Source organism: Pistacia vera, unplaced genomic scaffold, assembly GCF_008641045.1.
Source record: "Pistacia vera cultivar Batoury unplaced genomic scaffold, PisVer_v2 Contig223, whole genome shotgun sequence".
Lineage (NCBI taxonomy): Eukaryota > Viridiplantae > Streptophyta > Magnoliopsida > Sapindales > Anacardiaceae > Pistacia > Pistacia vera.
The window spans coordinates 716,015-730,588 of NW_022196028.1; positions in this window are offsets into that span (position 1 = coordinate 716,015).

Genomic DNA, 14,574 nt, shown 5'->3' on the forward strand with positions numbered 1-14,574 from the left:
TATATATATAATATTTAAATATGTGAATATATTTAAACACATAATCTCACTAATTTTAATTTTATTATGAAATTAAATATAGGCAACGACCTTCGCAAATTTAATTGCACTATGAGATTACCAAAATACCCTTTCATCTCAAAAGACGAAAATATCCTTTCCATCATAAATGACGAAAATACCCTTTTATCGCAAATGACGAAAATGCTCTTTCTCACCAATTCATCCTTAATTTGTCTTCTATGTGTGTGACCCGAAGGTTCCTCATCATATCGATAGTGAGTAGTCTTACGATTGACACCAATCAATCGTCTCACTAAACACATACCAAGATTGGCTTCTAGCAGGACATCATGGTTACCCGATAGATTCGGATTTAGCGAAACAGCTTGCCTATCAACGATATGGTTACCATGCAAACCGATCCTTTCATCATCTGTTATCTCATCGAGACTGAGGTACAAAAATAGTGTCAACCTCAGTTATCTTTGATATCTTTGTATTCAGTTATTGGACCAATGACCAGAATAATAAATTGGATTGAGCAACAACTCAATCCCACTGTGGCCACTACTTTAGTGTCATTGCCATTCACTGAATTGCGCCATGAGATAAATTCTCCCATCCCGGGAGTGATGAATCCTTTGTTGATCCACTATAGTCTTGATACACTTCTCAATGCAGCCAATCACTACCGTATTAATAGCTCTGAATAGAACTATGTTCTGCTGGTGTCAAACTACACCAATCGGTGCACAAGGCGCTCCAGTGATGTCAAGTCTAAGGATAACATGTAACACTATTCGTTAGAGGATTTATTCCATAGACACTAGGATTGCCATCTATATGGAATCCTTTGGCGGGTTTGTCCAATGAACTTGGCAACAGCAAGCACCCATGTGTCGCACCAGGTTGTCGACAAACAACCTTGACAAGTGATATCAGTCACTGTCTTTCGACAGGGTTGTTCAACACTATGATAGCCTTATCGTATTATCTGTGTCCTTGGTCAAAATAATACTAGGGCTACGAACATTTTTAGAATGGCCACCATATGTGATCATAGGGTTCTCACTATCAAGATTTGAAACATTTGATACCTTAGTCACGGTTCTACCATCCTAAGGACATATATCAATACACACAATTATGATTTACATGATATACAAGAAAATTATCTTTTATTGATTAATAAACATTATTTCAAAGAGTCAATTGTACAATAATTGATTGGCTCTAGGGCACCTACTCTAACAAACACAATGTACCTTGTCAGCTCGACATTAGTCTCATGTGAATGTCTAGTTTGTTGGATGAAACTATTAGCGGGCTGTAGTGGCAAAGCCTGCTCAATGGTGTATAAATGGTCATTTGACCTAAGAAAATGGTTGACACTTCTATACTAGTCAACGAAGTTAACACCATCAAAGTTGATTCTTGTTTTGATGAACAATCACAATAACTCAATGTTGGTTGTCATTTTGAGATTCTACAAGTGAAAAATAAAGCGAGTTAATATCATGTTATAAATTTAATTAATCAAGGTCCTTTAATTAGTTAAGTTCTCCCAATATTTTACTCAAGTTCTAGTAGCCTTCAGTATTAAACTTGGGAAGGCCCATTGGCTTTCCTAGTGGGCCAAGATCCTTTCAATTCCGTTTTCAACCTTCGTTGATCGAATCAAGTTAAAAATGGGCTGATTTAGGTAGGCCACAAACTCAATTTATAGCTAATGGGGCCAACCATTAATCCTCAAATATAAATTGGGCAAACAAACCAACTACCTCAAGTGCAACTCTTTGATCTGTAGAGTAGATACTACATATCTTCCTGTGCATTATAAAATTGCACTTTCTCCACGTGTGCCTCTAGTATGTTTTTAACCTTCGTCGATCGAAAAGCCAAAACTACTAGTTAAGTCTAACCCGACATCATTAAGGAAAAACTCCAATGCAACTTAGCTTCCTATTGATAGAAGCATACCCTTCGTTGATTTAAAAGGTTGCGAGGATCTATGGTTTGACTAAGCCCATGATGTTGGAAGACAATTTCGGGTACCCGCCCTTTTTTGAGGGAACCAGATCGAAACTGGAACCGATCGGCTCCTTTGATTTGGAACTGGAACCGACAGTGCTGGTTTCAGGTACTCGGGAAAATATCAATTACCCCCTATTTTTAAAAACTAATAAATAAACCCTTATAAAATTAGATGACACCCCTAATAGTTTTTTGAAATGACAAATACACCCTACAAACTTTACAAAAATTACAACTATTCCAATATACATTTCAACCTCCCAAAATTAAAATTACATAACACTTTAAAACTTTAAATAACACAAGTACAACATAATAACATATAAAGTATCAAGTTTCATCCTCCCAAAATTAAAATTACATAACACAATAACATCACATAATAAGTTAATAACATAAAGGCCTAGAAGGAATAAATTCCTTTTGAAATGTGTGTATACAAAATAATTTAGAGGCAAACAACCTTATAGTGTGTATACAAAATAATTCTGCATTATAACAAAAATCTTCCTCCACAGTTCTTAAATATTTCAGCAATGCAATAAACAAAAAGAAGCATGAAACTTGGCACTTTCAATTCAGCATTCATAACAAAAATTTAACTTCTCTCTTTTCAATGTATTTTAACTTATAAATTAACAACACAAATAAACATACTTCCAGCACATATGCAAGACTCCATTAAAACGAAAATGCCAAATTCAACATAATCTTTCCCACTCCATTTTACACCGTTTCTAGCACACAAAAATTACCACCCATAATCCTCAATTTATTCCAGCCAAAAACATTCACAAGGTCGACATTCAATAAGGCATTATACCCAAACAATTTTTCAGCAATAAATCACAATCCAACACCCTTCAAATCACCCAGCCGAAGCCATATAAGTGTACAATTAGTAAAGCATCAGCTTAACTAACATTCCAGCCACAAATTATTACATTAAACAATTCCACCATCATTCAATTTGTGTAGTGATAAGAGTGTAATTTAGATATTAATATTCCTTCCATATTATGTTTTTGTTATGTTTTATGCCTAGTTGAGCTGATTAGAGCTTATTTTGCAAGTTTGGCATTTTTGGATAGACTTTAGGAAATAATTGAGAAAAGATTAGGAAATTCCAGATTTTCCAGATTTTTCGTTATTCTGACCAGTGCTACGTTTTTCAGGTTTTTCAGGGAGCTAGATTCCTCGATTGCAAAAGTGTTCTTCAGAGAAATTAAAGTAGACGAATCAAGATTTTCAGGAAGGTATTATGGGTGAGAATCCGAGTTCGTTTGGGTTCTCAGTAGTTTTGCAAAACCGGACCTGGAATCCTAGTTGCAGAAGGATTCCTTAGCTGAGTATTGGATCTTCGAATGGGCCTAACTGGAGCGTCAGATATCGAAAAAGGGTGATTCAAAAGCCCAGATTCATCTACACATCCTGTACTACAATTTTTATGAAGTGACAGAGCCCAGAAAATATCTTTTACATTGCGATAATCCTGGTGAAAGCTGGAGACGAATTCTGGAATCCATATCTGATAAGATTTTGTCAAATCTGGAAGTCTATCTTCTAGGAAACAAACGTTTAGGAAATAAATTCTGTGATTCTTGGGGAAGAATTAAGGAAAACACATGTTATTTAATTAGAAGTTTTTAGGTTAAACGGGGGAGAGGACAGTAGAGTATTATTTTTAAGAGTTTTTGCTTTCTAGGTCAAGATGTGTGGCTAATTTCCTTCTTCAGTTCAAGGGGATTTTGAAGCCTAATTTCATGTCATTGGTGTAACTTAACCTCAGTAACATTGTTCTCAATCTCGTTTTTATTAGAATTGTTTATGTTATTCTGATTTAATTGTCTGTGATTCTTGTTTGAGTGATTTAGTTTTGGCCTGCTAAATTGTTTAATCAGAATTTACCTGTTAGAATTAGGAATTGTGATACGTAATCATCCTTTTTCTATTCAACGAGTGATACATGATGATAGCTGATTATGGACAAGTTTTCGGTCTATTGTCTTGAATAACATAACCTAAGTTAAATAATCCGAGCTTGCGTGATTGTTACTTAGATTGATCTATTCTCCTAATTCTTAAGGCTTCCATTGAATTAAATTTAGAGAGCTTGTTCTAGGTTGTTCAAGGGTTAGTATCTATTCGAAGAGCTTGTTTCAGTAGTGACAAACTAAGGGAGAATTCGGGTAACAGAGCTTGTTGTTTCCAAGGGTCAGTAGTTCCATAATGACGAGATAGAACAGTGTTACGGTTACTTTATGTCCAATGCATGTTTAGGTGGATATTGAACCGAGAACTGATTGTTTAACCTAATATTTTATTTCTTTGTTTTACTTTAGTTTGCCTTGATTACAAACCCCCTTTCATTACTGTTGTCAGGTTTACTGTTTAGAGTTTAATTTGCGTTTCTGTTGTTTTTATTGTTTTAGAATATAGAAATTAGTCGAGTCATTCCCTGTGGGATCGACCCTTGCTTGCCCTTTATACAATTCAGTAGTTAGGTTAATTAATTTGGTGCATTTGACACGCTACCAAATTTTGGCGCTGTTGCCGGGGAGTGGTATTTGTCGTTTTTTTTATATTCTATGTTTTTTTTTTTGTGATTTTGTTTAATCAGTGCTTAGTTGTGGTTTTTTTTTATTTATTTATTTATTTAACTGTGATTTTTAGGTTTTTGCAGAAAAAAAAGAAAAAAAGAAATTTTTTTTCGGAACAGTAGCACTATTCAACATGAACAGTAGTACTATTCCTAAGAGAAATTTTGGTTGAACTAGGAGTGCTGCGAGTACCCGTTTCAAAGAAAACAACATTCTGAGCAAGACTAGAAAGAATTCTAGCCCCACTCTCTCGTTCTCAAATTCAATCATTTAATAGGGTTTTTGGCCAATTTTTGCTGCTGTCAAGAAAAAAATTTATTTATTTATTTATTTTTATTTTTGTATTATTATTATTTTCATTTATTTAGGCTTAATTTGGTGATTTTAGTGGTTTATGACTCGATCCAATTCTACAGGAGAGTTGGAATTTGATCCATAAATCAAACGCAGTTTATGGAAGTTGCGAAAAAAGTCACGTCAAGCAAGTTCTTCATCTCCTGATCTCAATATAGCCATTGGTTCAGCATCCCACAGTTCATCTAGTGATCCGGATTCAGAGATAGAAGAAGAGATGGCTGTTGGCAAAACATTAAAGGAGTTGGCTGCCCCTGATTTTAATCAGCAGCCTTTGTGTATTCAGTACCCTACTTTAGATGTTGCTTTTGAATTGAAGTCTGGTCTAATTCACTTGTTGCCTACATTTCGTGGTCGTGCAGGTGAAGATCCAAATAAACATCTAAAGGAGTTTCACGTTGTCTGTTAAAGCATAAAACCGACTAGAGTGACAGAGGAGCAGATTAAGTTGCGAGCTTTTCCTTTTTCGGTGGGGGATGATGCAAAGGATTGGCTCTATTATTTACCATCGGGGACAATCACAACATGGAACGAGATGAAAAGGATGTTTTTAGAAAGATATTTCCCAGCATCTAGAGCTGCCACCATCAGGAAAGAGATATGTGGATAAGGCAATATAATGGAGAGACGTTGTATGAATATTAGGAGCGATTCAAGAAGCTATGTGCAAGCTGTCCTCACCACCAGATAAGTGATCAATTGCTAATTCAGTATCTCTATGAAGGATTGCTACCTATGGAAAGAAATATGATAGATGCAGTAAGTGGAGGTGCGTTGGTGGATAAGACTCCTAAAGCTGCCAAACAGTTAATCTCAAACATGGCTACCAATTCCCAATAGTTTGGTACAAGACATGATGCGCCACCCAAAAGGGTGAATGAGGAAAGTACATCTTCCATTGAACAACAATTATCTGATCTTACCTCTCTTGTTAGACAATTGGCTGTAGGGAATGCGCAACAAGAAAAAGCTGTGGGATATGTTCGACAATGACACCAACGGACATGTGCCCACACTTCAGAGGAAGGGACTGAACAATCAACGCAGCAGGAAACTTTCCTGGACCACCGAGGCAACATGATCCTTACTCTAACACGTACACCAGGTTGGAGGGTCATCCGAATTTCAGTTATGGAGGAAATAGACAAGTAGGGGTGGATTAATTCTTCTCAGAATAGACACAACAAAGTTTTCAACCGAAGCAACCGGCCTCATAGAGTTCAAACTCATCCTGGAAGATATGTTAAGTCCCTTGCTTTGAATACCAAACAGTTTCACAAGATAAAGATCTAGTATTCAAAGTCTGGAGAATCAGATGGGTCAAATGGCAACTGCTATAAGTCATTTAAAGGCTCAAGTTGGAGGAATTGCCTTCTCAAACAGTGGTGAATCCAAGAATGTGAATGCAGTGACGCTAAGAAGTGGCAGAAGTGGAAGAACCAAAACTGGACAGTCCAGTGTAGCAAAGGAAGCAGAGATTGAGATGAAATTAAGAAAGAAGAGGCTACAACTGAATCAAAGGTAATTCCTAACCCTTCAATTCAACTTCAATCTAATACTTTTCCTTTTCCTGGCAGATTCGCGAAGTCAAAGAAATAAGAGAAGGATAAGGAATTTGGAGATGTTTCGCAAGGTGAAGTGAATATACCTCTGTTGGATGCAATTAAACAAGTGCCAAGGTATGTGAAATCTCTTAAGGAGCTATGCACCAATAAGCGGAAGTTGAACGTTGATGGAAGATAATAATGGAAGAAAATGTTTCAGCAGTTTTCCAAAGAAAACTTCCTCCCAATGCAAGGACCCAGGTATGTTTACAATTCCGTGTAAGATAGGTAACACCAGGATTGAGAGAGCTATGTTAGATTTAGAGCTTCGATTAATGTTATGCCACGATCTATTTATGCTTCATTAAATCTAGGTCCTTGAGATACTGGTGTTATTATCCAATTGGCTGATCGCACTAATGCATACCCTGAAGGGGTAGTTGGGATGTTCTTGTGCTTCAATGAGCTATGTTTCCGGCTGATTTCTACATTCGGGATATGGTGATTCCTCTTCTCCTGACCCTGCACCTATCTTACTAGGAAGACCATTCCTATATAGCTCAGACAAAAGTAGATGTTCTAGATGGTACCCTCACGATGGAATTTGATGGTGAAGTAATTCGTTTTAATATTTTTGATGCCATGAAATATCCAACTGATGTCAATCTATTTTCACTATTGATGTTGTTGATCCTGTTGATTCCATATGCAAGAGTCTTTGAGTTGAATAATGCAGATGAGTTAGAGGTTGCCTTCCTCAAACATGTGGAATCAAAGGAGAAAGGAGAGATGGAGCTAAGTGAAGAATTGAAGAGACAGTGGCAGCGTTACATTCTTTAAAACCGATTCCGAAAGGTATGGAGTTTCTTTTATAAAGCTCCCTGATTCTCACCAAAAATTGTTGCCTTCTGTTTTGCAGGCCCCTATACTGGAGTTGAAGCCATTTCGAGCCATTTGAAGTAGTGGTACTTGGAGAGAATGAGACACTGCCGGTAATTGTGTCGAAGAAGTTAACACCTAATCAAGAAGAGAACTAGTTCGAATGTTGCAGGAGCATAAGGAAGCGATTGGTTGGACCTAGCTGAATTAAGGGATTAGTCCTTCCATATGCATGCATCAGATTCTGTTAGAGGAAGGAGCCAAACCAACACGAGAAGCGCAACGAAGATTAATACACCGATGATGGAGGTGGTGAAAAAAGTCTTAAACTTTTAGATGCTGGGGTAATTTATCCAATTTTTGACAGTAAGGGTAAGTCCAGTACAAGTTGTCCCCAAGAAATCTGGTGTTACAGTGGTGAAAATCAAGACAATAGTTAGTCCCTACACGTATTCAGCACGGCTGGCACGTGTGCATTGATTACAGGAAGTTGAACTCAACAACTCGAAAATCACTTTCCACTTCCCTTTAATGATCAAATGCTTGAGAGGTTAGCTGGTCATATTTATTACTGTTTTCTTGAATTATTAGGGTATAACCAGATTGTCATAGCCTAGAAGATCAAGAGAAGACGACATTCACATGTCCATTTGGTACTTTCGCCTACCGTCGAATGCCATTTGGTGTTTGCAACGCTCTAGCCACTTTTCAGCGATGTATGGTAAGTATCTTTTCAGAATATGTCAGTCAATCATAGAGGTTTTTATGATGATTTTAGTGTCTTGGTGATTCATTTGAAAGTGCTTGCATAACCTTACACTGATTTTAGACAGATGCATTGAAACTAACCTTGTACTTAACAGGGAAAATGTCATTTTATGGTAGAGCAAGTGTATGTTTTGGGGCATATTGTCTCATCTAAGGGAATAGAGGTTGATAATTCTGAGATAGATTTGGTTACAACTTTGCCTTACCCTGCCACTGTGCGGGAAGTTCGATCTTTTCTTGGCCATGCAGTTTCTATCGGAGATTCAAGGATTTTTCCAAAGTTGCATTGCTTCTAGCAGATTGTTACAAAAAGATGTGGATTTTCAGTTTGATGAGCATTGCAAGGAGGCATTTGACAAGCTGAAAACATTGTTGACGACAACACTAGTGATACAACCACCTAATCGGGAGCTACCTTTTGAAACTTATGTGATGCGAGCAATTTTGCATTAGGTGCTGTTTTGGGTCAACGAGTTGGCAGAGCGTGTCACGCCATTTATTATGCATCCAGGACCTTGAATGGCGCCCAGCTAAATTATTCTACGACTGAAAAAGAACTTTTATCTGTGTTTTTGCTTTAGAGAATTTTCGGTCATATTTGTTGGGTGCTAAAGTTATTGTTTTTTCTGATCAGCAGCTCTTAGGTATTTGCTCATAAAGAAGGAGGCAAAACCAAGGCTAATTAGGTGGATTCTTCTCCTCCAGGAATTTGATTTGGAGATTAAAGATAAAAAGGAGCAGAGAATGTTGTACAGATCACCTTAGCCGTTTGGTTCGTGGCAGCAATGAACTTCCTTTGCGAGAAACATTTCGGATGAGCAATTGTTTTCCATTGAAATGGCGTCACCATGGTATGCAGATATTGTCAATTTTTTAGTTACTATCGTGTTGCCAAATGATTTGACTAGAGCTCAAAAGGACAAGATCAAGAGTGATGCTAAGTATTATGCCCAGGATGATCCATATTTGTGGAAGCATTGCGCTGACCAAGTGATAAGAAGGTGCGTACCTGAACATGAATTGACTCCTATCCTAACCTTCTGTCATACCTATGCATGTGGAGGACATTTTGGACCACAGAGGACAACTCGTAAGGTATTAGAATGCACTTTTATTGGCCAGGTGTTCAAGACGCCTACATGTTCTGTAAGTCATGTGATAATTGCCAAAGAAGGAAACATTTCTCGTAGAGATCAAATGCCACAATCTCCCATATTTATTATTGAAATTTTTTTTTTGGGGCATTGATTTTATGGGTCCATTTCCTATTTCCTTTGGTAATGTTTATATTCTGTTAGCTGTTGATTATGTTTCCAAATGGGTGGAGGCGAAAGCCACCAGAACTGACAATTCAAAGGTTGTTGCAGATTTTGTTAAAACTAACATTTTTGTCAGGTTTGGGATACCAAGGGCCATCATCAGTGATAAGGGCACTCATTTTTGCAACAGGACAATAGAGGCATTGCTTAGAAATACCATGTCACACACAAGGTCTCCACATCGTACCACCCACAAACCAATGGCCAAATGGAGGTGTCAAATAGAGAGATCAAGTCAATTTTGGAATAGACAGTGAACCCAAATAGGAAGGATTGGTCTTTGAGATTAACGATGCATTATGGGCATATAGAACAGCATATAAGCCACCCTTGGCATGTCCCCATACAGATTAGTTTTCGGTAAGTCATGTCATCTCCCGTGGAATTAGAGCACAAGGCTTTTGGGCAATCAAGCATTGCAATATGAGATGAAAGAAGCTGGCGTTAATAGAAGTTCAATTGCAGGACTTGAGGAGCTGAGGAATGTGCCTACGAGAGTTCACACATATACAAAGCAAAGACTAAAGCCTTTCATGACAAGATGATCTCAAGGAAACTTTTTCAGTTGGACAGAAAGTCCTTCTTTTTCATTAAGGCTGAAGTATTTCCGGGTAGTTACGTTCTCGTTGGGTGGACCTTTTATTGTGACTAATGTTTTTCCTTATGGTGTAGTAGAAAACAGAGTTTGAAAACAAACAGGTGTTTAAGGTCAATGGACATAGGCTTAAGCCTTACTATGAAGGGTTCCAAGTTTACATTATTGAGGAGGTGGGTGGAGGAGTCGATACATGAGTAGTGATGACCATGCAGAGAGTCAGCCACGACGTTAACCAAAGGCGCTGCTTAGGAGGCAACCCAAGAATTCAGATTTGATTTTCTTTTCCCTTGACTTTAGTTTTTTAGTTTTGCCATATTTTTTTGTTTTATTTGTTTATTTGCTTGTCTCCATTGGGGTATTCATTGGGGACAATGTAATTTTAAGTGTGGGGGAAGTTAGGCTTGGATGGGTTTTATTATTCTGTTTTTTTACTCTGTCTGTATTTTCTGTTTTTATTCTGTTTTTTTTTTTTTTTTATATTCTCTTTTTTAGGAGTATGTCTCTATTAAAAAAAAAAAAAAAAAAAAAAAAGTCAGCTCTAGTGAGGTTTATGCTTTAAGTCATGTCTTTGAACGTCTAGTGATGCATAAATAATAACTTGACTTTGTGTTAGCATATTCCTTGACTTAGGATGTTAGCAATATTTCATAATAGAGTTAATCATATTTGAATCTTTGTAGTTTTGAAACAATATGTCTTGAGAAGTTGTGTGAACTTGGTGACGAAGCATGATTGAGGGTGGTATACACACCCTTAAAAGAAAGAAAGAAAAAAAAAAAAGAACAATTGTTTCTCTTAAGCTAGTCCTAAATTGGGTTTAAGCAAATAGAAAAAAAAAAGAAAAAAGAAAGGTATGTGTTAGTCGAGATGGAGCGAAAACGTACTCACTCATAAACACACACCATGAAATGAATGGAGCATAAAATGCACTCATTTTTTTCAAAAAAAAAAAAAAAAAAAAAAAAAAAAAAAAAAAAAAAAAGAGAGAAGAAAAAAGTTCTAGTTTGCTACCCAGTTTGTAGTAGACAAGAAAACAATTGAGGAAAGGTTGAGGGTGAGTTGTACATGAATTGTTTGATTAGTTTTTCTTGTTTGCATTGACTGATTGAGAGTAATTGTGGAAATGATGAAGAGATACGAATGTCATTAACTCTACTTTATTTTATCTTTGTTGCTTCCTAAGTTAGGTATGAATATGCATGGATTAAATAGTGTTGCTTATGCATCATGATGGTGTTCTGGATATGACTTGAGTGTAGCTTTTCTTTAGTGTTGAATTAGTTTGCCCAGGACGCGCAAAAGCTAAGTGTGGGGAAATTTGATAAGAGTGTAATTTAGTATTTTTATTCTTTCAATTATGTTTTTGTTATGTTTTATACCTAGTTGAGCTGATTAGAGCTTATTTTGTAAGTTTGGCATTTTTGGATAGACTTTAGAAATAATTGAGAAAAGATTAGGAAATTCCAAATTTTCCAGATTTTTAGTATATTCTGACCAGTGCTACGTTTTTCAGGTTTTTTCAGGAGCTAATTCCTCAATTGCAAAAGTTTTCTTCAGAAAAATTAAAGTAACGAATCAAGCTTTTCAGGAAGGTATTATGGCGAGAATCCGAGTTTGTTGGGTTTCTCAGTAGTTTTGCAAACCGGACCTGAATCCTAGTCGCAGAAGGATTCCTTAGCTAGTATTGGATCTTCGAATGGCCTAACTGGAGCGTCAGATATCGAAAAAGGGTGATTCAAAAGCCCAGATTCATCTACACATCCTGGACTACAATTTTTATGAAGTGATAGGGCCAAAAAAGATCTTTTACATTGCAAAATCCTGGTGCAAGCTGGAGACGAATTCTGGAATCCAATCTGATAAGATTTTGTCAAATCTGGAAGTCTATCTTCTAGGAAAGTTTAGGAAAGAAATTCCATGATTCATGGCGAAGAATTAAGGAAAACACATGTTATTTAATTAGAATTTTTTAGGTTAACAGGGGGAGAGGACAGTAGAGTATTATTTTTCAGAGTTTTTGCTTTCTAGTGTCAGATGTGCGGCTAATTTCCTTCTTCAGTTCAAGGGGATTTTGAAGCCTAATTTCATGTCATTGGTGTAACTTAACCTCAGTAACGTTGTTCTCAATCTCGTTTTTATTAGAATTGTTTATGTTTCTGATTAATTGTCTGTGATTCTTGTTTGAGTGATTTATTTTTGGCCTGCTAAATTGTTTAATCAGAATTAACCTGTTGAATTAGGAATTGTGATACGTAATCGTCTTTTTTCTATTCAACGATGTGACGCATGATGATAGCTGATTATGGACAAGTTTTCGGTCTATGTCTTGAATAACATAACCTAAGTTAAATAATCCGAGCTTGCGTGATTGTTGCTTAGATTGATCTATTCTCCTAATTCTTAAGGCTGCCATTGAATTAAATTTAGAGAGCTTGTCTATGTTGTTCAAGGGTTAGTATCTACTCGAAAGATTGTTTCAGTAGTGACAAACTAAGGAGAATTCAGGTAAAAGAGCTTGTTGTTTCCTAGGGTCAGTAGTTCCATAATGATGAGATAGAACAGTGTTACGGTTACTTTTATGTCTAATGCATATTTAGGTGGATATTGAACCGAGAACTGATTGTTTAACCTAATATTTTATTTCTCTTGTTTTACTTTAGTTTGCCTTGATTACAAACCCCCTTTCATTGCTGTTGTCAGGTTTACTGTTTAGAGTTTAATTTGCGTTTCTGTTGTTTTTATTGTTTTAGAATATAGAAATTAATCGAGTCATTCCTTGGTGATCGACCCTTGCTTGCCCTTTATACAATTCAGTAGTTAGGTTTAGTAAGGTTAATTAATTTGGTGTATTCGGCACGCTACCAGGTAGCCATACATAATTATAAGTAATGTCTGACTAATTTCATTAAAATTGAAGAAGTACAGGGAAAGGATGCTTCATGCAAACTGGAAAGAGCCACATAAAAATAACCAGAAGCACTTATACAATATGCTCAACAAACTATCAAACTCAAATAACTCCTACTCCTTGCATGACACTGAAATCGGTAATACATACACAAAAAGCACGCATACACAATAGAACAAAGCAGAATTTATACAATGTTCTCAAATAACATCACTTTAGAACTACAAAGAAATCAAGAAGAAAGCAAAACAAAAACAATGTCATCCACTAATTTTTGCATAAACAACTAAAGAATTAGTTGAACAACCAATTTCTTACTAACCATATACACAAAAACAAAAATAGTAACAGCCCATTTTCAAAAAGCAACATATAATGCAGAAACAAATATCATATTCTCCAAAGAAACACCCGAATAAAGAGAATAGAGAGAATAGAGAGAAAGTGAGATTTTTTTAGTTTTCTTTAACCTGAGTGAGAACCCTAAATCGATAGAAGTCCCAATCACAATTTTTTTTTATTTTATTTAAAGCATAAAATATCATAAAAGCCCCCATATTTTCATGAAATTTCATTTAAGTATCGGTTCCCGGTTCCTTCCTACAAGAACTGGAACCAGAACTGCACAATGTCAGTTCCCATTTTTTGGAACCAGAACCTACCCTGTGGCAGCCGGTTCCAGGTAGGAATTGGAACCGAAACCAGGGTACCCAATGGTTTCGGTTCTACCCTATATTTTTGCCCTCCCCTAGTTCATAGACTTAATATACTTTATGAGGGGTTTTTGCTCTTTTGGTCTCATCATTTTATCATCTTTATTAACATGTTATATCCATAACATTCAAACTTTAGCCTGCCAACTGAAGCAATAAAGATAAATGTGTTGGTGCATTGCCTGAACTAAACCAAATTCTCCAAGCCTTGAAGAATTTATATGTCAACCTAGGTAATTAAACTACAAGAGGACTTTCAATTTAAAAACCCAACTTCTTGAATCCAATTCTTCTTCTCGTCGATAATTACTCTAAATTAAAATAAATTCTAATTTAACTTTACATCAATAAAAAGAAACCTCGATTTACATTTGAAGGGAGTAAGATGAGAGAGAGAGAATTACAAGAGATTATAAGAAAGGTAAGGCACACATGCCTTATTTAAATTGAATTTACAATCCTCAAATTCAAATTTGTCTAAAGGCAAATGCAACCAACACCATGCAATTTCATCTCAAGAATATGCATATAACAATCAATCAAAAATCAACAATTTTTTATCACTTGTTAAATTACGAATTACCCTTCAATGTTATACCTTGTTATGTTTAAACCCGACAAGTTGTGAACTTTTCATTTTAGTCCCTTGTTGTTGGGCCTCTCCAAATTGGGGCTCCAGAATGATTATAATATGCATCAACAATTTATATAAAATTCTGGACCAACATCTATTTGCAACAATGCCCAAAACAGCCCAAAATGAAGCCCACCTACACCAACGCATAAGCTGCCCGAAACAGTAGTTTTACGTGCATTGACACATATGGGCAGTAGCATTAAATACTCGTTAAACA